The following is a 26,231-nucleotide window of genomic DNA, read 5'->3' as shown; positions in this document are numbered from 1 at the left end:
GAAAGAAGGCTAATGGGTATGAATACTTGAAGGGTGAACAAGCTATTAGAGCTTAAATGTATGAAGGCCAAACAAAATGGAGGACTAAAATAGAGATCCATAATCTACAAATGGAGTTGTAAGTTGTTATCAAATCAAGTCTTACTATTACTCTCTAATAATTGTATTAGTCTAGAGTAAATCCTTTGGATTAAGGTTTACCTAATATTCATTTGTAGATCCTTTAATCGAGTGACATTCTAAGTGAATGGACTGAAGTCCTTTAACAAGGTTCACTTCAAAAAGGGTGATTGAAATCTTTTAATAAGGTCACACTTAACAGTGTGTATTATAACCTTTAATAGGGTTGGCCTTTCACAGGGCATCACTTTAGAAGAGTACAAAAGGGTAGCATGTTATGGGTGCTTTTTCCCAAATTGGGTTTCCACATAAATCATTGTGTCAAATGTGTTGGTGAATCTTTGATGTTTCATGTTTACATTTTTGCAAGTTGATTTAACAGTAACCTACAAGTTTTAAGTGATTGCATAATCTTATAGATGCATGCATAACGATAAATGTTTTATGGGTTCACTAAGCTATGAAAAGTTTTATTTATACATTTGGACCTTTGATAATTGATTCGTCCTCTCTCAGTTATTCTAAAGTATTCCAACAATTGGTATTGGATCCTTCTACTTAAGCGGACTAGTTTGAAGGTACTAGAAGCACAAAGATCAAGATGTCAAAAAGAGAAGTACCCAAGCTTAATAGAGATAACTTTCCTAGATGGAAAAGTTTAATGAAGATACACCTTAGAAAACTTGGAGATCATGCACAATCTACTATTACTACTAAGCATGTTGATCTTGTTGGAACCTCAATTGTTGAGGATATGAAAAAGAAGATAGAGCACAACTAGGCAATGCTTGAGATTGCCTATGCCCTAAGCTATGCCAAATTTGATGATAACAAAGGTCTTGACAATGCAAATAAAATGTGGGATTCCTTAGCCACCATTTATGGAGGAGACACTAATGTTCTAAGAGCCAAAGTTGAAAGTCTCAAAGGTAAGTTTAATGATATGAGAATGGAGGATGGTGAAAATATTGCTCAATATGTTGAAAGGATAAAAGATTTTTTTAATGAAATAAGAGGATCTATTGGCAATATAAATAATGATACTATGCTAAGAAAAGTTTTAGGAATGCTACTTCCCATATATGCTTAGAGTTTATGTAATTCAAGAACTAAGATGTATACTATGAAATAATTTATCACTTGAAGGTCTGGTAGGTAAACTCACTAATTTTGAGCTATCTAACTTTGATAATTACAAACCTGAGTATATTGAATCTACTTTCAAACTAAAGTGTCATTGAAGGAACCTAATGCGAAGAAGATAAAGGTAAAGATAAAGTATGCATCTAGTGATAGTGATACATATGAGGAGGATGTAGAACAACTTGAAGCATTACTTGCAAGAAGATTCCACAAAGGTAGAGGCAAGTTTAAAGGTAAATTTGTTGGAAGATTTGTTTGATGATATGTTACATTCATGACTAAGTTTTTCATTGATGTCAACATAGCATGTTTGATGTCTTCTATGGTATCTAATAGAAGAACATCTAAAAGATTAAGCTGGTACAAATGGCTAGTTGAGCATGATAACTACCCAAGGTTATGGGAGATACTTTGGAGTATCTGGTATATGCAGTTAACATTGATAGTATAAAGGATAAGTCTAGAAGAAGTAATGTGAGTTTTGGTGATATCTATTCCAAGATAGAGTTTATAGATGCATGTTCTGGTCAACTTGTTATATCTCCTAATAGAGTTGATATCTTGATGATCAAGGTTGAGGATATAAAGAAGACATGTTGAGAATGATGTGGCTAAGCTCACTCATCATAATATTGCATGTATAGAAAGTTATTCAAGTTGAAAAGTGGAAGATTAAGGTTATTGCTAAGTGTAACATGTTCTTAATGTGGTCCTATAATAATTAATTGAGAAACACTAACAGTTGACTTAGGGAATTGCTTCATTGTTGAGGTTTTGTAGAGTAATTTGAGGTTTAGTATTTGGATCCAAGGTTGGTGACCTAGTCTACAAGGTCTAACAATGATTGGTTTGGTTGAAAAGAAAGAGGAAAGGATAGATGAAAGGAGAAGATACTAGTAAACTATTTGTTTGACTAGTAAGCTTTTCTTGTAGTTGAAATTGCATGTTTGGATAGTGGGCTCTTCTTGTGTACATTAAACCACAACTCCTAACATGGTTGGCACAACTCCTAATAGGGTTGGAATCTCATAATAGGGATTCAAAGTCTCTTAATAGGGACTCATTGTACTAAATGATGTAATAGACTCCTAACAGGGTCCATCCTCTAAAAAGGAATATTTATATTAGTACGTCATCTTTTGGGCATCATTCCCACTAGGGTTTTCCCTCTAATCAAGGGTTTCCCTAGTCAACATATCTAGTGTAATTGTCTATGTGCATTTTTTTATGGTTGTTTTTTATATTGATTTAATGGTTATGTTTATTTAAAGAAGATAAATGTTTTAATTGTTGGATAACTGATTCACCCCCCTCTCAATTATCTTGGTGGATTATTATTTATAACAAAATTGCCTATCATTTTTTTCAATTGCAATGAGGTTGGTCATATTGCTACTAGATGTCTAGAGAAGAAGAACTATAAAGGTGGTGAGAAGTACAAAAGTAGAAGAGATGAAGATAGCATGGACTAAAAAGACAAAGGCAAGAAGTCTTGTTATATTACTAAAGAGGAAACAAAAGATTAATATGATCAATATGATGATGAAGTGGTGTATGTTGCAATGAAGGACAAATCTAATGATAATGAGGAAACTACACTTTTGACTTGTGTGAACAAGAATGATAGATGGATCATTGACATTGGGTGTTCAAATCACATGACTAGAGAAAAAAGTAAGTTCATTACCTTGAATTGTTATGATGGAAATAGTGTAAAATTTGGTAATGATGCACCATGTTTGATAAAAGGAAAAGGTTTTATCAAACTCATAGATAAGATTTTATGTGACAATTCTTACTATGTTGAAGGGCTTAACTATAATCTCTTGAGTGTGTCATAACTAAATAATTTTTGTTGTAAGGCTCAATTTGAAAACAAGATTACTAAGACATATGACACTAATGGAAAACTAATTGGAAAGGGTGATCTAACTAGTAGTAACCTATTCTATCTTGATATAGAGGATGCTACTTGTCTAGTTGTAATTCATGCTATGTAGCTATGGCACAAAAGGTTATGTCATTTCAATTTTGATAACCTGGTCAATATCAATAACATGAGAAAAATTAGAGGTTTTCATAAGTTGAAGAAGCTTGATAATATAATACGTAAACAATGTTAGTTAAGCAAAATGAAAAAGTCAAGTTTTAAGAGTAATACTCATACCTCTAAAGGTATACTAGAGATTGTTCATACTGACTTGTGTGGACCAATTGAAGTGCAAAGCTACAAAGGAGATATGTACATTATGTTTCTTGTTGATGACTATTCTAGAATGATGACAATTATGTTTTTAAAATAGAAATCTAATGCTTTCCAAATCTTTAAGTTGTACTTAGCAAGAGTTGAGAAGGAAATAGGTAAAATTTTGAAATGTTTGAGATCTGACAAAGGAGGAGAATTCACATAAAATGAGTTTGAGATGTTGTATAATGATAGAGGAATCAAAAGACATACATCTACCCCTAGAACCCATCCACAAAATGGAATTTTTTAAAGAAGAAATAGATCTATAATGGATTATGCTAGAACACTCATGATGGAGTCAAATGTTGCTTTGAAATACTAGAGAGAAGCTACAAGTACAACTATCTATACTTTGAAATATGTACAAGTCAAGAAAGGTACTCATTGAACACCTTTTGAACTATGGTATGGATATTCACCCAATTTAAAATACTTTAAGGTACTTGGAAGTAAATGTTACATTCATAAAGACTTCAAGAATGGTAAACTAGATGGAAAAAATGAAGAAGGTATATTCGTAAGATATCCCACAAGAAGTAAAGCTTATAAGTGTTTAAATACTAACACTAATAAACTTGAGGAACGTACAAATGTAAATTTTGATGAATATATAGAAGTACATGAGGTTGAACCTATGAAAGAACCAAAAGAATACAAATCATTTGTATACTCTTATGAAGGTATGCCTATTGAAGAAGATGCTACAAATCAAGGTACAAACCAATAGAAAGTTTCAGTGACTATTGAGTCACATACTATGAATGCTGAGTTTTATTCAAGAACAGAGTTACATTTAGATGTTGAGTTATAGAATCAAGTTGAAGCACATTCAAATTCTGAAACTAGTGGAGATGTTGATTTACTTGACAAATATGTATACAATGACTCTATAGTTGAAAGACAAATTGAAGAAGCTAGAGCTGAACCAATATTGTTCAAATATGTCAAGAGACATCATCCTACTACACAAATTATTGGAGATAAAGATGCTAGACCAATGAGAAGAAATAGATTGATAAATGATACATGTTTGCTAAGCATAAGGAACCTAAATTAGTAAGAGATGCATTAGAAGATGTGGACTGGAGTAAAGGCATGGAAGAAGAGATTGAACAAATTAAGAAAAAAAAAACATAGAGTCTAGTTCCTAGGCCAGAAGACAAAAATGTGATTGGCACCAAGTGGGTATTAAAAAACAAGCTAGATGAAAGTGGTGAAGTCATAAGAAACAAGGCAATATTAGTCTACAAATGATGTGCACATGAAGAAGAAATTGACTATGGAGAGACATTTGCCCCTTTTGCTAGGTTGGAAGGAGTAAGAAATCTACTTGCTTATTCTGCATACAAAGGTTTTAATTTTTATCAAATGGATGTTAAATCTACATTTCTAAATGGGATATTAAAGGAAGAAGTTTATATAGAATAGTCAAAAGATTTTTTTGATGTTACTAATAAGAACATGGTATGTAGATTAAAAAAATCTCTATATGGCTTAAAATAAGAACCAAAAGCATGGTATGAGAGACTTCATAATTATCTTGTGAAGATTGGATTTGAAAGGACTGATGATAACAACAATCTGTACATGAAGACAAAGAAGGAAAAGGTATATTGTTATCTAAAATTTTTGTTGATGATATCATATTTGGAGGTCAAGATGCTTTATGTAAGGCTTTTGCAAATGAAATGAGACAAGAATTTGAGATGTCTATGTTTGGAGAGATCAAGTTCTTTATGGGTTTGCAAGCATATCATATGAAACATGGTATATACATCACTCAGTCAAAATATTTCAAGGAAATACTGAAAACTTTTGCATTGGAGGATTCCAAACTAGTAAATACACCTATAGTGATAGGACACAAGTTGTCAAAGAATGATGATTTAGCTAAGGTGAATCAAACATTATATAGGTCTATGATTAGCAAATTACAATATGTACTACATTGCAAACCTAATATAGCAATATATGTAGAGATAGTTGCAAGCTTTTTTGCTAATCCCAAAGAGAATCACTTGATGGCTATAAAAGAACAATGATATATCTAAAAGAAATAGAGGAGTATGGTATATATTATAAGAAAAATAAAAAATTTGAATTAAGAGCCTACACTAATGTTGATTGGTCTAGAAACATTGATAATAGAAAGAGCACTAGTGGAGAAAACATTTTCTTAGGCAAGAGGCTAGTTACATGGACTAGCAAGAAACAAAACTACACCTCACAATCTACCGTTGAAGCTAAATATGTTGCTGCTATTGTAAATTGTACAAACACTGTATGGATCAAATAGTTACTCAAAGATATGAAGGAAGGGAGCATAGAACCAATAACACTTTATTGTGATAATACAAGTTTTATAAACATATCAAAGAATCTTGTGATGCACACAAAGACTAAGCACATTGCAATCAAGTATGATTAATTGAGAGAATTAGTTTTAAAGGTAAAGAGGTGAAGATGTAATATGTTAACACAAAAGAGAACATTGTTGATATCTTCACAAAATAATTACCTAAGGATGCTCATGAGTATCTAAGAGGTAAACTAGGGGTCATACACTTATCAAAGGTTTTTTAAGTAACAAAAGGAGTGCCCTACATCAAACAAGCTACTTTTCAATACTGCAAATTGATGTAGAGGATCTTACTTTAGGAGTTGTCTAAAGTAATCAAACAGCTAACACTTCAAATCAATCACAAGAAAGGTGACAAAGGAAGAAACTGAAGAATCCTATATCTGCATGTTAAGATGACAAGTCTTTGGCATTGTTTTCAAAGAGGGAGATAGTTACTAATCAAGGGAAATACAAGATGAGGGAAATGCAAGATAGAGGGAGATAGTTATTTATTTGGAGTTATATAAGAAATTGGAAATTTAACAAAGAGGGAGAAATCCTATATATCTACCTAGCAAGAGGGAGTTATAAGGAAAAAAATGTAACCTATTCAGAAGATGAAAGTTATTGATAGAGGGAGAGATTTTAATACAAGGAATTATTTTCTTTTTGGTGATTTTTTAGTCTTACTATTTTAGCATATTTAGTTTGGTTTGCCATCAATGCCAAAGAGGGAGATTGTTGAAAATAGATTGAAGAAGATTATTCAAGAGGGCGATTTTTGAGAATAGATTGATATAAGTATGTTCAATATTGTTCAATCATTGTTTTGTTAGTATTATCAAAGCTACTATATGTTGGTAAGACAACTACTTATATGATTTAACTATTATCACTTATTTGATTGATGAAGAGGATTTGATTAAAAGATGTAATGAAAGAACCTAGAGGAAAAGTTGAGTTATGATTATGAAAAGAAGTACAAGAATAAGTGAAGATAGTGATAACATGAAGTATGCATAATCTACTTAAGGTTACAAAGGCTAGTTACACTAAGAAAGTTTAGAAGAATAAGCTACACAAAGTTTATCTACCAAGCTTGACTGAGTAGATAGTGGGTGCTGAGCAAAGTCAGTGTAAGCTAAGCAAACAATTTGTTTGAGCTAAGTAAAAGTCTATTCTAGTGTATGCCAAGTAAAATAGTGGATGTTGAGTAAAGTTTAGTTGATGCCGAGCACCAATAAACATTAGTTTATGCTAAGTGATTTCATAGAGGATGTTGAGCAACATAGTATGTGTTGAGCATTAGAAGCAAGTTAATGCTGAGCAACTGCATTATTTGAAAGATCATGAATTTGATGGATCTAAGCCAACATGTTTGTTTTCTTGGATTATGTAAACTAGGTGAAAGATAAGATTGATGAGCTAGTGGCACAAAATTCAAGGTAAACAATTTTTAGGTGAATTCAAAGAGGATTAAAGGAGAAGTTGTAATGTCCCCATTTTGGAGGAGTTAATTATTTATAAAGTTATCAATAAAAAATATATTACAAGGTAACTTTATATTTAATTAAGTGATATATCTTATAAAGCCATTAAATAAAATAATGTTCTAGAGGTTGCTAAAAGGAGCAAAGAAATAATTAAAGGAAGAGAGGCTGACCTATAGAGGAAAAAAGAATAAATAGGCATTGAGGGCTCATTACCTATCATCCAGATTTATTATTGTTTCTTTCTGATGTGCATTGTGGAGCCTAGGGTTTTTGCAAGTAGTCACAATTGGCCATTGAGAACAAAAACTCTCAATTGGTATGCAATTTTGAGGGTGTGAAAGATCACCTAAATTATTGTAGTTGTGGGAAGGATATTTTAGTCCTTTTGCTTGTTCTTAATTGTTGGTTTGGAGTTTCAAGTGGTGTTGCACTTTCACCATATCATCTTTAGTAGTCAGTCTCTAGTATCTGATCAATCTAGGTTCTTCATTTCAGTTTGTAGTTGTAACACGTTTTTAATTGTATACAACCAATTAGGGTTTGTTTGTAATGTGCCATGTCATAATGTTTCAATGCTAAAAATTTCCATATCATTTGTAAAAACATTTGGTTTTCATTGAATGAATACATTGGCACTATTATTTCCTTATTTCAACAATATACTTTAGCAGTGTATTAAATTTAGGGTTTTATTTAGTGGCCTATTGGAAAGGGTCATTACAGAAGTTTCTAGAAGAGATATGGGATATGGGATAGATTTATTGTATCGCACCTAATCTATCCTAACCCTAAATTAGATCATGGAGAATGAGTGGAAAAAGATTTTTATTTCCTATTTATACGAATGGTTGGTTAGAAGAAAAGGTTGTCATGTGTGAGAACCTAAGGAAGACAATGAGTCAAGGGTTTTGCTTCATCAAGTGACCTAAGAGAAGATTTTTCATTGGCATGCTAAGTAAGAAGGCTAAAGTGTATGAATGGTTGAATGGTGAACAAGTTGTTAGAGCTTAAACATATATTTAGGCCAAGTAGAATGGAGGACTGAAACAAAGATCCATAATCTGCAAATGGAGTTTTAAGTTGTTATCAAATCAAGCCTTACTATTATTCTCTAATAATTGTATTAGTCTAGGGTAAATCCTTTGGATTAAGGTTGACCTAATAGTCATTTCTAAATCCTTTAACCAGGTGACATTTTGAGTGAATGGTCTAAAGTCCTCTAACAAGGCTCACTCTGAACAAGGTGATTGAAATCCTTTAATAGGGTCACATTTAATAGTGTGTATTATAACCCTTAATAGGGTTGGTCTTTCATAGGGCATCACTTCAAAAGAGTGAAAAAGAGTAGCATGTTACTACTATTTTTTACCAAATTGGGTTTCCACATAAATCATCATCTCAAATGTGTTTTTAAATCTATGATGTTTTATGTTTGCATTTCTATTTAACAGTAACTTACAACTTTTAAGTGATTGCATAATCTTATGGATGCATGCGTAATGATAAATGTTTAATGGGTTCACTAAGCTATGAAAAGTTTTATTTATACATCTAGAACTTGGGTAACTAATTCACCCCCCTACTCTTAGTTATTCTAAATTATTCCAATAGTTTTTTTTGAGATAGAGTTGATAGAGGCATGTTCTAGTAAACTTATTATATCTCTTAGCAAAGTTGTTATTATGAGAATTGTCATCGAGGATGTGAAGAAGACATGTTGGTGATAATGTAGCTAAGTTTTCTCCTCATGATATTACATGAATAGAAATATATTCAAGTTGCAAGGAGGAAAATTAATGTTATTGCTAAGTGTAACATGTTCTTAACATGGTCCTGTAATGATTAATTGAGAAAGTATAACAACTAACTCAAGAAATTATTTTATGGACTTGGTATAAAGGAAGGGAATTTTACTTCATCATGAGGTATATATAAGATATGGAGAAGTGATTATAAGTAGTAGTAAAAGTAGAATTCAAACTTGAGAAGAGTGGAGTAGAAGTGAAGGAAACTTCATTGTCGAGGTTTTTCTAAGTGATCCAAGCTTTGATATTTGGATCTAAGGTTTGTGACCTAGTCTACAAGGTCTAATAGTGATTGGTTTGGCTTATAGAATAAAGGAAAGAAGAACACAATAATAAATTACATATTTGAGTAGTGAGCTCTTCTTGTAGTTGAAATTGCATGTTTGGGCAGTGGGCTCTTCTTAGATACATTGTACAACAACTCCTAACAGGGATTCAAAGTCTCTTAAGAAAGACTCATATTTACTAAATTCTATAATAGACTCCTAACAGGGTCCATATCCTCTAACAAGGAACTTATATATTATTATATCATATTGTGGGTATCATTCCCACTAGGGTTTTCCCTAGTTAACATATGTGTAATTTTCTATGTTCAGTGGTGGCCCCTACTATTCTATAGCATGAGGACATGCCAGGGTTGCCATTGCAGGGTGGGAATCATAGGGTTCCCTATAGGGTGGTTGTTGTTTACTTTGGTTGAATGGTTAATTTTGTTTAAAGAAGATAAATGTTTTAATTGTTAGATAGTGGATCCGCCCCCCTCTTAGTTACCTTGGTGGACTATTGTTTCTAACATGCAAGGGGTGTTTCTTTAACCCACTTAGTGAAAAATTTAGTTGTGGTGATAATCCATTTGTGTTCACCAGAGGAAGGTTGGTGGATGGCTCTAATCAAATCAAAGTTACAATTTTGGTTTTGTGAGAAGTCAAAGGGAATGGTGTTATCATGGAGATAGGTGGTGATGGTGTCATACCAAGGGGATTAGGAGTGTCTAAATGGAAAATAATGAGGAATTCAAGTTGAGTAAGCATGGGTTGAATGACCTCTTCTACTAAAGCTCATATCTCTCATCCTGATCTAGTAACTGAAGCAAGGAGGTGAAGGTGGCCATAGAATCTGATACCTTGTTCTTGTCTCTAGGAATTTTCTCAAAAAAATGTGAACAAAACATGCCTTAAGTGTATCAATCATATGATTGTAAGGTAACAATTTCTCATCTTTGGTTTGATACATCTCTATAACTTGATTGATGAGCATTTGAGAGTCCCCATAGAATTCAAGGGTTGTTAAATTCTATTCAAAGGCTAGCTTGAGACCTAAAACTAGTGCTTCATATTCTACCATATTATTTGCACATGGGAAGAGAAGTTTGTAAGACTTGGGTATGGTGACACCCTAAGGTATGATGAATAATATGCTAGTGCCAGAACCATGGTGTATGTAGGAACCATCAAAGTAAAACTTCCATGTGATTGGTTATTTCTTTAGAAGGTGCATGTCTAGATATTTTTCTAGGATAGGACTTGAGCTTTCTTGGGGTGCATCTTTCAATTGATCGACAATGACTTGTTCTTTTATAGCCTTCTTATCAATGTACTCAATGTTGAATTCACTTAGGATCATTACCTATTTGGCCAATCTTGCTATTAATGTTGTCTTTTTAAGAAGATATTTGAGAGGGTCAATTTTTTATATGAACTTAACTTTTTGTGTCAGAAGATAGTGAAGTATTTTTTGTGAAGAAAAAACTATGACCAAGTAAGATTTCTCAATAAAAGTGTAATTTATATCATAATTGAATAGGGTGCAACTGATGTAATAAATATCTCTTTCTTTGCCTTGATAATTATCTTGTACCAGGATGGCTCCTACTGATTTGTTTATTAGAGATATATAGAGAAACAAAAGTTTTTGCAGCACTAGAGATACCAACATAGGTGGATTCATCAAGTAGTTTTTGAGAAGATCAAAGGCCATCTAACACTGACTATCCCATTTAAAAACTTCATCCTTACAGAGGAGATGAGTGAAATTCACATACTTTTCTACTAACTAAGATATGAGGTGACAAACTGATTGAAGTCTTCTCTTGAGGGCTCCTATTGATTTTTTTGTTAGAGAGATATAGAGAAACAAAGTTTTTTGTAGCACTAGAGGTACCAACATAGGTGGATTCATCAAGTATTTTTTGAGAAGATTGAAGGCCATCTAACACTAACTATCCCATTTGAAAGCTTTGTCCTTGTGGAGGAGATGAGTGAAAGGAACATACTTTTTTGCTAACTGAGATATGAAGTGATAAACTAATTGAATTCTTCCCTAGAGAGAATGTTGCTGAATCAAATTCTTTAGAGGTTGCATTTTTTTTAATGGTTTGTACATTTTTTGAATCAACTTCAATTCCTTTGGCAAAGACAATGTACCTTAGGAGATTTCTAGATTTCACACCAAAAGTGTATTTCTTAGGGTTTAGCCTAACTTTAAGTGCTTTTAAGTGTGTTAATATCTTGTCTAAGATAGAAACATATTCTTCTTAGGTATGATATTTGGAAAGGAGGTCATCAACATAATTTTCAATAAAGGTGTGAATCATGTCATGAAAAATGGTGATCATGGCCTACCGATAGGTTGCCCTTGCATTCTTAAGCCCAAAAGGCATCACATTCCAATAGAACATGCCCAATGTACAAGTAAAATTTGTCTTTTCTTTATCCTTTGGTGCTTTTTTGAATTGGTTGTATCCTAAAAAATCATCCATAAAAGAGAACATGGAATGTTCTACTGTTAAGTCCACAATTGTGTCAATATTGGGAAGGGGGAAATGATCCTTAGGACACACTTTATTTATATCCTAAAATTAAATATAGATCTATATGATGCCATCCTTATTTGAGATAGTTATAATACTTGATATCCATTATTCATATGCTAATGGTCGGATGAAGTTGGTACTAAGCAATTTTTCCATCTCTATTTTGACTAGTTATGCTATGTGAGGGTCCATTTTCTTAAGATTTTCCTTAACTAGCTTGTCCTCTAGAGAAATGTTGAGGTGCTGAAGGATTAGAGTTGTATCTAACCTTGGAATGTATACATAAGACCATGCAAAATTTATTTTTAAGTTTCTTTGAAGAAGAGATATAATTCACTTCTTTCCTTTGTAGTTAAAGACTATACCAAATGAATTATCCTCGGTTCTTGCTCTATTCAAATCTTGACTTTTTCTATAGGCTCAATCAAAATAGATGACCTTTCCTCTAAATTTTTGGCTAAGGTATCAATCATCTCATCTATCAGTGTCATAGTTGGGCTTTCACCATTACATGTGTCACTTCTATTTGTTTCAATTTTTTTACAAGACCAGCCACAATGTGGTTTTGGGCATTGTTTCTTGGATTTGTTCCCCCCTTTCTCATATGAATGAGATGATTGATATTACACTCATCTACATATATTTCTCTTGTTCTTTATAAATGAGATGGTTGACATGCATTAAGGTATACAAAAACATCTTGATCATTGTCATATTGTGGGAAGTTGGGAGGTTTAGTCAAGTCCTAATTGATAAGCTTAGGATGGACTAAGGATAGTGATGTGTAATATGAATGGGATTAAGTAGGGTTTAAAGACATGAACTCATTTGATGGTTCATAAATTGTATTGGTTGGGTCTATAACCTACACCTCTTCTAAAGTGTTAGGGAAGGTAGAGCTTTTGAGTGCATCATAGTAATCATCTTTGACTTCTACTAGAAAGAAGTCTAGGAATAAAGTCTAAAACTAGAGCCCTTCATTAGTTTCATCATACTTATGTGATGTGATATCATGTGTCTATTTTATATCCCCTTCTAATTTATGCTAATGTGGATTAACTATTGTGAAGTAAGTTTTGAATGAGGAGTGGATCATTGTTTTTTGGAACTATTGGGTGTAGGAACATAAACAAAATCAAATTCTTTATCATGGATTAATTCTTTAGATAATGAGTCAAATTCCCACTTGGTGGAATCATCATAATCTTCATTTTTAGGGGCATCCATGGATTGTTCTATTGTATGTTGTAAATTAGAGAAGGGTAGATTCATATTCTTAGTAATAGTGGCTTTCTAGTTGTTAACATCTTTTTCCTTGGCTACCCATACCAAGGTGGAAGAGAAAGAATTACCATGGGGTAAAAGCACAAACATGTATCACCTTTTATAAAGAAATGAGATATAAGAATGTTGATGAGGCCAAATATTACCTTTATTCCATGATAGTTTTAAAACACTTTGTTGTTACTCTATTTTATTTTTGTCAAAAAATTTGTGGACATATGTTTACCAAAACCTATGATAAACCTATGGGTAGATACTATGCCATCTTTTGCTAGTATTATATATATTATGTAGTATTTCATATAATTATCAAAATGTGTGTTCTTATATTTTAATTTAATTTGAAAATGCTTGTTTGAAAACATGTCTCTGTATTATAACTAACTTGTTAGAAATGAAGCTGAAAGATGATTGGAAGAATTCAAAGATGAGCACCAATAGAATTCAAGGAGAAAAGAACAGTGAGGTGTAGCCATGGTGGAGGAAAGTCATAATGGTTCCAAAAGTCATGACAACAAGTATGGAGGAGCTATCAAGACTTACTACATTCTCTAAATTTATTCCTATGGTAAGCAGATGTTTAGACTTTATTATTCTTGCCTTAAGTTGTTATCTATTCTTCTTGCCTTGATTTGTTATTTTCCTTCTTTCTCTCTTGTGGATTCATAGCTATGTTATTTACCTTTTTGTTATGGGAATAAGTGTCGATCTCCTATGTATAGGAATTAGACTAAGTGTGTTAATTTAGTTAGAAGGAAGAGTTTATGAGAACAACCTATTAACTTTTACAGTGAGTTATGTTTTTATTGTTCTCTGTGTTATGTAATGAATTTCTAAAATGTAATGAAATAAGTTTTTGGCTTCTATCTTTTGTTAGTAGTTTAGTTGAAGCTAACTAAGGGGGCCCACTTGGAAGGTGGATTAGATTAGGTTAGTATAGATTTATTTCCAAACATTCTTCTTATTATAAGTAGAAGTTGTAAGTTCCTTCCTATAGCATCACATTTCATGAATGTTCCTACAACATATGTGAGAATAGTTATAGTGGATGAACTGAGTTGGAATATTTGTTATCCTTTCATTGTATTTTCAGCATTCATAGAGTTAAGTGTGTTAGTTTCCTACAGTAATAATGTAAGTTCTTTTCCTTGCATTTTACTTTCCTGCAGCATAAGCTTAGTGACTCATTAAGAGACCTAGTGCACATAGTGTGCCCACCATTTCAAGTATATGCCCCTAGGTTGACAAGATTAAATTCACCTCATAGTGGGAAAAATAGTCCTTAGTTTGAATATATTATTCCTAAGCATGGCCCAAAGTATGACTATGATACACCTATTGTGAGGCAGACCATTTTTGGCATAGTTGTTGGGGATGGTGTCAAGCTATGAGCATTTTTGAGTCATAGTTCTTATATAAAGTTTTTCAAAAATTACTAGTTTTGAATATTCTTTCACCAATGTGAAAAGTTTAATTGCATGCATCGAAGAGGAAGACAATGAGATGAATATGGAAAATTTCTTCCATGGGAGGCTATTAATTTGAATGAAGCAATTGAAGAACAAGAAGTTGTGTTACCTTTTGAAGATGTAAGCCCTATTTTTCCCACAACATCATCATCAAGAGCTAAACCAATAGATATAAGTGGTCTTCAACCTTTTACTAAATTTTTGGCCAATTTTCTTGATAACACTGCTCTAAATTTGCTAATTGTTAATAATCTAGTACCTAATGTCCCTTTTCAACAAAAACCTCATAATCTAATACCTCTAGTAATGGTACAACCTAATTTTCCATTTCCTCTCCCAAGCCTTGTAAATATTGATAATCTCAAGAATATACCTGCACCTACCCCTCCAACATTCTATGACCTTGCAACTAAAGAGCTTGATACTTTCTTCTTTGAGTTTGACATACTTTGTCATAGTTTTGACTACAACATTGATGCCCATAAGCTTAAATTGTTTCCAGCAACATTGAAAGAATTAGCTCTACGATGGTTCATGGGCTTAAGAGCCAATGCAAGAGGAAATTGGGATGAAATGCAAACTCTATTTTTGGATAAGTACAAAGAGCATTGCAAAGCATCTAGTTCAAGAGGAGATGATGTATTCAGGATATCTTAGAAGAAGGAAGAAACATTGGAACACTATCTTTCATGTTTCTTATATACACTACAGAAGAACCCTCAGCATGTGTCATTTGAGGATTCACAAAAGCTAGTCTTTCTAAGAGGTGTGAATGATAACTGTTTAGAAGCACTAGACCTGATGGCTGGTGGTGATGTATATCAAGCTTCCTAGGAAGAACTCAAGAAGATCTATCTAAACTATTCAAGACCAACCATGAAGAAAGGCTGAGGACCTCATTCCACAGATAGTAAAGGAATTAGTTAGGGTATTTAAAAGCTTGAGATATCTAACCTATTGTTAGATTTCAAACAAGACATCATCAATGATATCACTACACATCTTGACACAATGACTACAAAGAAGAAGTATACAGAATCTAAAGCTACAACTAGCCAAATACTGCCCTCATTGCTGGAAGCAAAAGAAGGATTGCCAATGTAAATTGCTTGCAAGCATGGATAACCAAAATCTTTCAACTGAGTACATCAAGATAGATAGAGATGATGGGAAAGTATTCTTTGTTGCTTAAAGACAACCATGGGCCAAATGCCAAGGTATGCCTTGAGACCCTTTGCAAAACTCAAATTCATATGGTAATGAATGGAAAATACATAATCCCCAAGGTCCTCCACAATATCAACCTAATTGGAATAATGCTAGGAAAAAAAATTGAAAACAATCCCGATGGCCTTAGAATTCCCAACCACCCTAGCATAAGAAATAGAGTAACAAATGGTAGAACCAACAAAACTACTGGTAGGACTAGTAGAACCAATGGCAACCACCCCAAGGGAATTGGCAGTCTACAAACTAATGCAGGGGATCTCAATAATGACCTAACCAAAATATTGGTACTCCACAATTACCACCTCCAGTTTAACAACCTTCTCTAATGCACTACCTGCAAATCTTGGACCTCAAAAGTAGACATAGTTACCTACACAACCTTAGGAAAATCCAAATAGCCAATAGCCACAACAACCCATGTATAGTGTTGATGCTGAGTAGTATCCTACTTACACTTTGGGTGTTGTAGATATACATCTAAGATTTGGTACAACTTTACTAGCACCTAAACCACCTCTTATAACTAAAATACCAAATACTCCTACAACATTAGAACCCTCATTTGCTAAAACAATTGACCCAACCAATGTTACCATGTGAACCCAAGATCGACCAATAATGAAACCTCCTTTTCTAGAAAAGTTTATACAAAGAAAACTTATACACGCAAAGGAACAACCTTTTGATATTGTTGATCAATTGAAAACCATACATGTCCAAATACCCCTATTTCAAGCCATTAAGGATGTTCTAGTTTATGGAAAAGTCATTAGAGATGCTTTCCTAAAGAAGCCTAGAAGGAAGAAAAAGGACCCCACCATAGTCCATGTTGTGGGAAAATTGGCTGACATCATGTTATGGAAATTGATCACACCAAAATATTTTGATCCAGGAAGTCTAGTAGTGAATGTCAATATAAATGGTCAGTTTGTTAAAACTACTTTAATAGATCTTGGCACTGCTATAAATCTCATGACCATGGATACTATGAAGAAGTTTAAAATAGAAGGACTAAGGGCTACACCAACAATTTTGCAACTTGCAAATAGTTCTACTATCACCCTTGATGGGATGATAGAAAACATAGTTGTAACCTTAGATTCTCTAGAATATCTTGCAAATTTCATGATTTTATCCCCCACACTTAATCTATCTAGTTACCCTGTCATCCTAGGTTGACCATGGTTAGCCATAGCTAATGCAAATATAAATTGTAGATCAAGGAATATGACCATATCAAATGGCCAAGCAACAAAGAAATTTGATTTATATCCTTTAGCCCAACCGTTACCAGATTTGAACACATCTATTTGGCTAGATTTAGGGGATGATGAGGAAGAGTTAAATTTCATAATATAGCTTATGATGTTGCATAGACAATCTGTTCTAAAACTAAAAGAGGAAGATGTAGTACTTTAGAATATCCTTAGTAATAGTTGTGTGGTAGAAAAAGATGTATCTGAAAGTTCTGTGTTGGAATTAATCACATATGAAGAATGTGATAAGAATTGTCCTTTTCTCAAAGAACTTGACATTCTTCATCCACTCTTACCATGTGAATTAGAAGCAAGTCCAATATCTAAAGCTGCCATGATATAGTCCACCACTACTATTGAACTAACTAAAGGTCATAATCTCCATATTAATCCCAAATTAACACCCACATAGATAACAAAATTAAAAGAATTACTTAAAAGGCATGAAAAGGCCTTTTTATGGGACTATAGTGATATGAAAGGGTTGGGTTCTACAATATGAAACCATAGGATATACATCAATGAAGGTAGTCTACCACTCTGTTAACCCCAAAGAAGGATAAATCCAAGCCTTAGAGAGATAGTTAAAACTGAATTACAAAAATTGCTTGACACTAGTTTTATTTATCTTACATCTAATAGTAGATGGGTGTCACCCCTAGTCATAGTGCCTAAAAAGGGAGGAAAATGGAGAATTTGTGTAGATTACAAAGAATTGAACAAGGCCACCAAAAAGGATCACTTTCCTTTACCTTTTATAGGCCAAGTTCTAAACACTCTAGCTAGAAAGAAGTACTTCTCTTTTCTAGATAGGTATAGTGGTTATAACCAAATGAGTATTACTCCTAAAGATCAAGACAAAACCACATTTACATGCCCATTAGGTACTTTTTCATACTCTATTTTACCATTTGTTCTATGTAATGCTATTGCAACATTCCAACGAGCAGTTATTAGCATCTTTGTTGATATATCACATGATTGTATGGAAATATATATGGATGATTTCACAACATTTGGAGTCACTTTTGAGGAAGCAATGGTGAATCTTGAAAAGGTTTTGGTAACATGTCAAGAATATAATTTGGCACTTAATAGTGAAAAGTGTTTCATGCTCATGCAAGAAGTTGTGGTACTTGTTCATTTCATATCAGCTATAGGAATATAAGTGGATCTAGCTAAGATAGAGGTAATTCAAACATTGCCCATACCTACAACATCAAAAGATGTAAGATCTTTTCTAGGTCATGTTGAATATTACAGACATTTCATAAAAGATTTTAGAAAAATAGCTAGTCCCTTGTATATGTTACTCACAAAATAAGTTGAATTTAGTTGGACGTCTGAATGTGATGAAGCCTTCTTGTAGCTTAAGAAACTTCTAACTACAACCCTAGTTTTACAAGGCCCTAATTGGAACTTACCTTTTCACATATATATAGATGCCTCTAATTATGCCATAGGTGTAGTTCTAGCATGACAATCCCAAAATCTTGAAAATATAATCTATTATATTAGCAAGAGCCTTCATGGACTAGAACTAAACTACACAGTGACAAAGAAAAGAACTACTAGTAGTTGTTTATTCCCTAAAATTTTTTTGGCATTACATAATTGGCTATTCCATATTTGTTCATTTTGATTATGCAATAATTAAATATCACATAAAAAAACCTACTATAACTAGTAGATTAGCAAGATGGTTACTATTGTTGCAAGAATTCGATATAACTATTGTTGATAAGCCTAGAAAAGACACTATTGTAGTTGATTATTTATCAAGAATCCATCATGATGATACTGACACTACTTTGGTAGATGATGTATTTTTGGATGAGCATTTATTTCATATTGCTTTTCAAACTCCATGGTATGTAGACATTGCTAATTACATTGCAGTTAATAAAATACTAGAACATTTTTCTTACAAGGAAATCAAGCTTCTTGTAGAGAAAAGTTTCCATTTCTACTAGATAGATAATCTCTTGCTTTACTCTAGACCTAATCAAGTTATTAGAAGATGTGTGAGAGAGGATGAGACATATGATATTCTACATGCATATCATAATGAACCATGTGGAGGACACTTTGCCACAAAAAGAATAGCCTTGAAAATCTTGACAACTAGTTATTATTAGCCTACATTTCACAAAGATGTAGCCAACTATGCACAAAAGTGTGACAAGTGTTAAAGGATGGGCCGACCAAAAGGAATAGATGAAATGCCTCTTAACCCTCAGATGGCATTAACACCATTTGACAAATGGTGCATGGACTTCATTGGTCCAATTGATCCTCCATCTAATGGTAAATTCTATATTCTTGTGTGCACTGATTACCTAAAAAAATAGGTTGAAGTCAAGGCCATAAAGCATGCTCATGATGAAAAAGTTGCTAAATTTTTGTATAAAGAAATTTTTACTCACTATGGTGTACCCAAAGAGCTAGTCACTGACCAAGGTGCACAATTTAACTCTAATCTAATCTCAAAGTTGATGAAACAATATAACATTAGGCACCAAAAATCAAATCCTTATCACCCTCAAGCTAATGGACAAGCAGAGGTCACAAACTATGAACTGGAGAACATCTTAACAAAAATGATTCATCTACATCATAGGGATTGGACCAGTAGATTATAAGAAGTTGTTTGGGCTTACAGAACAACATGGAAGATTGCTACAATATTCACACCATTTGAGATTTTTTATGGAAAGGTAGCACTGCTCCCCATTGAATTTGAACATAAAACTTTGAGAATTGAAATGGAGCTAGAAATTGAACTTCCTATTGCATAAAGAGAATGTCTTCTACATCTTAACTCTCTAGATGAAATGTGCAAAGCTACTTTGGAATGCACTGAACTTATATAGAAACAAAGGAAACAATGGCATGACTCCCATATTATTAGTAAATAATTTCAAGTTGGTGACTGGGAACTACTATATGATTCCAAATTTAAAGATAATCTAGGAAAGTTGTAGACAAGATGGCTAGGACCATATGAGATTAGTCATATCTTTGATACTAGATCTATTTAATTAACTACCATTGATATAGTACCTTTCAATTTATTAGTTAATGTTCATAGACTCAAATTATATAAATGGCCCCAAACAAAAGAGGACTTCTTTTAGCAGTTTCAGTGGCCGGATTCAAATACACATCAAGTAACTCTTCCTGTAGCTGAAGGTGTTAACCTTCTAACTGCCACTCTTCAACATTAATTCCTTTGTGCATGTTCATAATAAAAAATTTATGACCACATAAAGTTCACTTTCTCATTCCATCTCATCTCTTTATCTTCCACCCATCCACCTCATCTCATTTCTCTACCTTCCATCCACCCACTTTCCATGTCATCATTTTCTAATGTTTCAATAAATGCCACAACTTGCTGATGGATGCTATCAATTTTGAAGCAACTTCTACCACCTTTTTAGGTATGTGCAATGATCAGTTTATAGGTATAACATTTTCAAATTATTATTCACTTATAGTACACAGATTTCATTAATTATATTTAATACTACATTCTTTATATGATGGTGGTGTTATGCCAGTCCCTTACCCATATTAGGTCTGATAAGTGTGGACACTTGTCCATATTTAGTAGGGGGCAGGGAAGGTCACTAATATCCAATGGAATTTCTATTTATCTATAAAAAAATTTTCAAATCTTTGTATTTTCTTCCTTGATGGAATTTAACTGCCATAAGAACACAAGTGAGGTTTTGTACTCTTTATTTTTGAATGAGTTTATTGTCAGGCTATGATGTGACTTGTGTTTAAATTTTATGTGATATGAACCCCATTTTTAGATGATTCTCACACATATTAATGATTTACCTTCATTAAAGCCATATTATTGTGCATAACAATTCATTATGACATTAATTACCTATTAAAACAACAAAGCAACTTGGATTCAAAAGGGGGAAAACAAAGTAGATAGAGAAAGTGTTAAGAAAGTGGATGAACAATTGTAGAGGAGAGAACTAGTGGAACATACTATGTTTCTCTCAGATGTAGAGGCTGTAAGAAGGTTTAATACATGGGGATGGTTAGGGTATTTCCTAAGTTTGACTGCATTTGATGAGGAGGCAGTGATAGAATTCATAGGGATGTTTGATGAAGGTTAAGCTTCCATTTGAGGTTTAACAATGATTGCAACATAGGAACACATTGCTGAAGTAACTACATTGCCTACAATTGGAGAACATTATCCTAGCACACATGATGCAAGGTCAGCAAGAGCTCAATTTACTAGACCAACTAATCCTCAAATGGACATTACAAATCAAGGTTGCAACAAAATGTCACTATTTCTGCCATACAATGAATTAGCCATGCATATTATTAGGTACTTTACATGTGAAGGGCAATTCTTATACTTTCATGCACATCATTTCAAATTACTTAGTTGTATAAGGCATAATCTTTCAGTAAACATTCCAAATTTCTTATACAATATGCTTTGTATTAGTGTGGAAGAAACTCAAAAAGGAAAAGATAATTCCATTAGCCATCATGCCCTATTTATATTACTGATAGAAAGGTCACTTAGGGATGTGTCTCCCATGACATGGGGTGAATTTTTACAAGCCAAAACTCTACAACCACAAGCTCTCCCTCATGAACAACCTAGTGAGGAAAATGTAGCTCCCACTAATGAACCTATAAAACAAAATACCCAAGAGGTTGAAGAAAAAATACCCAAGAAAATGTGCAAGAAACTATCCCTATTCAAGAGACTGTACTTTTACCTATTCAAGAAACCTAGAAACCTACTTCTAGCAAAGCAAAGAGGATACAACAACTAAATAAATAAATCTCTATCCAAGAAAAGGAAGAGCCAAACCCTATAGTTTTGGGACAAAAGAGAACTAAGAAAAGTCTTGTAGCAACTACTCCTATAGCAGAGACACCCAAAGGGAAAGGTAGACAAAAGGTTGTGATACAAGAAGAAACCCCCATAAGGAGAAGCCCTAGGATAAGAGGGAAAGTTTATAAAGATTCTACTTTTTCCAAAACATTCACTAAGAAATCCCTTGTGCAAATTGTCTCTGATCACTCTCCTCCCCATCCTGAAATTACAAGCATTCCTGAAAATCCTAAAGAGGAATGTAGGGATGAAATCAAAGAAAATCCAAATGATACCCTAGTAGGTCAATCAGATATTTTAGGTAGTAAAGATGAAACCGTTCCTAAGTAAGACTATCCAAACATTGCCCTAGTTCCCCATAAATCAATATGGATTACTAGTTTTGTAGAACATTTATGGAAGGAATAGAGGAAGAGGAAAAGAAATCATGAAGAAGATAGTGGTTCTATTACACTGTAGAAACTCCATTTTTAGTTGTTTGGATAGCATATGTTTGTTGAGGCCTTATGGGAATAAGAGAGGAAAAAGATGAATAAAGTCATAGCATCTCAAGGTGAAGAAATCATAGATTTAAAGGAACAATTAGTAGGTCAAAAGCAATAGATGGATCATGCCCTCAAGGTGGCTGATCAGGCACTTTCTTGTAGACCACCGCTAAGAGTTTATGCTCTCTATTTAAATGAACAATTTCTTTTGTTTCAACTAATGTTGACTCTTAAGGATATTAATGTAGAGTTCAAATCAACACAAGAATTTTATGGATTATATTAAACTCTTCCACCCTAGCAGAAAAATTTTCTTTATGAATTATATTTTCATAATTTTTTTAGCCCTTCAAAGACTCAATGGAATCCCTTGCTCTATATCTGGGATATACATTTATGAGCCCTCATGTCCTAGATGTCCAATGAATCAAACATGATAAGTATCAAAATAATTATAGGGATAAGGAAAGGACAAAGCCCTTACCTTTAAGAGTCAAGAGTAGCAAGCTAGATGAAGTTCTTAGGGATTGGTTCACATTAACTTATGGAAAGACGAATCTGGAAGTAAGGGATAGAATCTTTGCTACAAGAACCAAAGCCTATGCTAATTATGAGAACTTACCCTATTTTTCCTTCTAGAGAGCTATGACTAGTGTTAGAAGTAGATGTGCCAAATTTCCTAAGTCACTTAAAAAGTTAGAACCACATAGTCCCATCATCTTGGAGGCAACACTTCATAGGTTTCCAAAGTATCTAGAGTTAGGGAAGCAAGCCAGACTAGAATTATGGTGTTCCCTAACCACGTAAACTCCAATGCTATTGTGGCCTTTATATGACATTAATGTTGATAGACTCAGCAAGTTGTAGAAAGATCATAGAGAGGAAGTGTGGAAAAGAACAAGAGGATTTTACTATACCTTCAAGAGCATTACGAAAGGAAGAACTGAGATTAGAGAGTTCAATTCATTAACAAGAAAGTGCAATGCTTGAGGAAAAGCATTAATTTAGTAGGGGGCAGATAATGAGGCCAAATATTACCTTTATTTCATGATAGTTTTAAAACACTTTATTGATGAACTATTTTATTTTTGTCAAAACATTTGTCGACCTATGTTTACTAAAACCTATGATAAACCTATAGGCAGATGCTATGCCATCTTTTGCTAGTATTACATATATATTATGCAGTATTTCATATAATTATCAAAATGTGTGTTCTTATATTTGAATTTAATTTGAAAATACTTATTTTCAAACATGTCTCTATATTATAACTAACCTGTTAACAATGAAGCTAAAAGATGATTGGAAAAATTCAAAGATGAGTGCCAATGACATTTGAGGAGAAAGAATGCTAAGGTGTAGCCATGGTGGAGGAAAGTCATAATAGTTCCAAGGAAAATTGTAGCAAGTATGGAGGAGCTATCAAGACTTATTGCATTCTCTACACTTATTCCTATGGTGAGTAGATGTTTAGACTTTATTATTCTCACCTTAAGCCATTATCTCTTCTTCCCACCTTGAGTTGTTATTTTCCTTCTTTCTCTCATATGGATTTATAGCTAGGTTATTTACTTTTCTATTATGGGAATAAGTTTCAATCTCTTATATATAAGAATCATACCAAGTGTGTTAGTTTAGTTAGAAGGAAGAGTTTATGAGAACATATTATTAACTTTTATAGTTAGTTGTGTTTTTATAGTTCATGTAATAAATTTCTAAAATGTAATGAAATAAGTTTTTGGCTTCTATCTTGTGTTAGTAGTTTAGTTGAAGTAGACCAAGGGGGCCCACTTGGAAGGTGGATTAGATTAGGTTAGTATAGATTTATTTTCAAGCATTCGTAGTATTGTAAGTAGAAGTTGTAAGTTCCTTCCTCTAGCATCACACTTCATGAATGTTCCTATAGCATATGAGAGAAAATTTATAGTGGATGAACTAAGTTGGAATATTTGTTACCCTTTCATTGTATTTCTAGTATTCATAGAGTTAAGTATGTTAGTTTCCTATAGCAATAGTGTAAGTTCTTTTCCTTGCATTTTACTTTCTTACATCGTAAGCTTCGTGACTCATTAAGAGACCTAGTGCACATATTGTGCCCACCATTTCAAGTATACATCCCTAGGTTGGAAAGATTAAATGCACCTCATAGGGGGTAAAATAGTCTTTATTTTGAATATATTGTTCCTAAGCATGGCCCAAAGCACGACAAAAAAAATGGTATTTGTGTTTAAAATATGAAGATGATGTAAACTGATGAAACATGTAGAATTGGATGAATTTTATGCCTATAATTTTTATAATTTTTGTTAGATTGTGGTGACTGATCAGGAAAGTACTGTACATACTTCATAAATAGTGGGGTTCGGGGCATCGCCCCGAAAAAAAATTTTTTTTGGAAGTAGCCGACATCGACATGGTAGCCGACATATTATGGCCGACATATGGCCGACATGTTATAACCCTAAAGCGGTTTAATACTTGTATAAAAAGGGCTTAGGGTTGGGTATTTTTGATGTGTGGTGATACGAAATTGGTTCTTGCGGCGGTATTGAGCTGTAAGGGATTACGGATTGTAATCAGGTTGTAATCACTGGATTGTAATAAGATCGGACTTGCTGTTTGGTGGACGTAGCCCAGGGATTGGGTGAACCACGTTAAATTTTGGTGCCTTGTGTTCATTTCTGTGTGTTCTATTATTTTCTGTTATTGGTTATATTTGCATGTAATTTTTATTTCTGTCCGTGGTTTATCCTAACAAGTGGTATCAGAGCCTAGTTGTTTCTCAGTTATCCTCTGCAGGAAAGTTTCACGGTTAAGTGGGAGTCTCACGGTTGAGTGGGAGCAATGGCAGATGATGGTAAGCTGAGGGTTGATAGGTTTAATGGGCAGAACTTCCAGTTATGGAAGATGCAAATGGAAGACTATTTATATCAGAAGGATTTGTGGAAGCCGTTGGAAGGAAAAGCCAAGAATCAGGGAACTATGTCAGAGGCTGAATGGGATCTTTTGGATAGAAAGGCACTTGGAAGCATTCGGTTATGCTTGGCACCATCGGTGGCATTTAATATTACAAAAGCAAAGACGACAGAAGATTTGATGAAAACCCTAGCGACACTGTATGAAAAGCCCTCCGCTTCAAATAAGGTATTTCTCATGAAGCGTTTATTTAATATGAAAATGGCAGAAGGTGGATCTGTTGCAGATCATTTAAATGAGTTTAATACTATTACTAGTCAATTATCTTCTGTGGGTATCAATTTTGATGAAGAAATTAGGGCTCTCTTGATTTTGTGTTCTTTGCCTGAAAGCTGGAATGGCTTGGTAATGGCGGTGAGTAATTCTGTTCCTGGATCTAGTACCCTAAAATATGATGATGTGATCGGTGTTATTTTAAGTGAGGAAACTCGTAGAAAATCCTCAGGTGGATCTACATCAGGAAGTGCTTTAAATGCACAAAGCAGGGGCAGAACGACTGAAAGAGGAAGTAACTCTGGAAATCGTGGGAAATCAAGAGGAAAGTCAAAGGGGAGGAGGTCTCAATCAAGAGGACCAAATGATTGCTGGTACTGTGGGAAACCAGGGCACAAAAAGAAAGATTGCTGGACTCGAAAGAAAAATGAAGGAGATAAATCAGATGGAGACAAAGAGGCAAAT

The sequence above is a fragment of the Cupressus sempervirens genome, chromosome 7 (assembly GCF_028749045.1).
Source record: "Cupressus sempervirens isolate cs-2001-9-10 chromosome 7, ASM2874904v1, whole genome shotgun sequence".
Taxonomy (NCBI): domain Eukaryota; kingdom Viridiplantae; phylum Streptophyta; class Pinopsida; order Cupressales; family Cupressaceae; genus Cupressus; species Cupressus sempervirens.
This window is presented reverse-complemented; position numbering follows the sequence as displayed.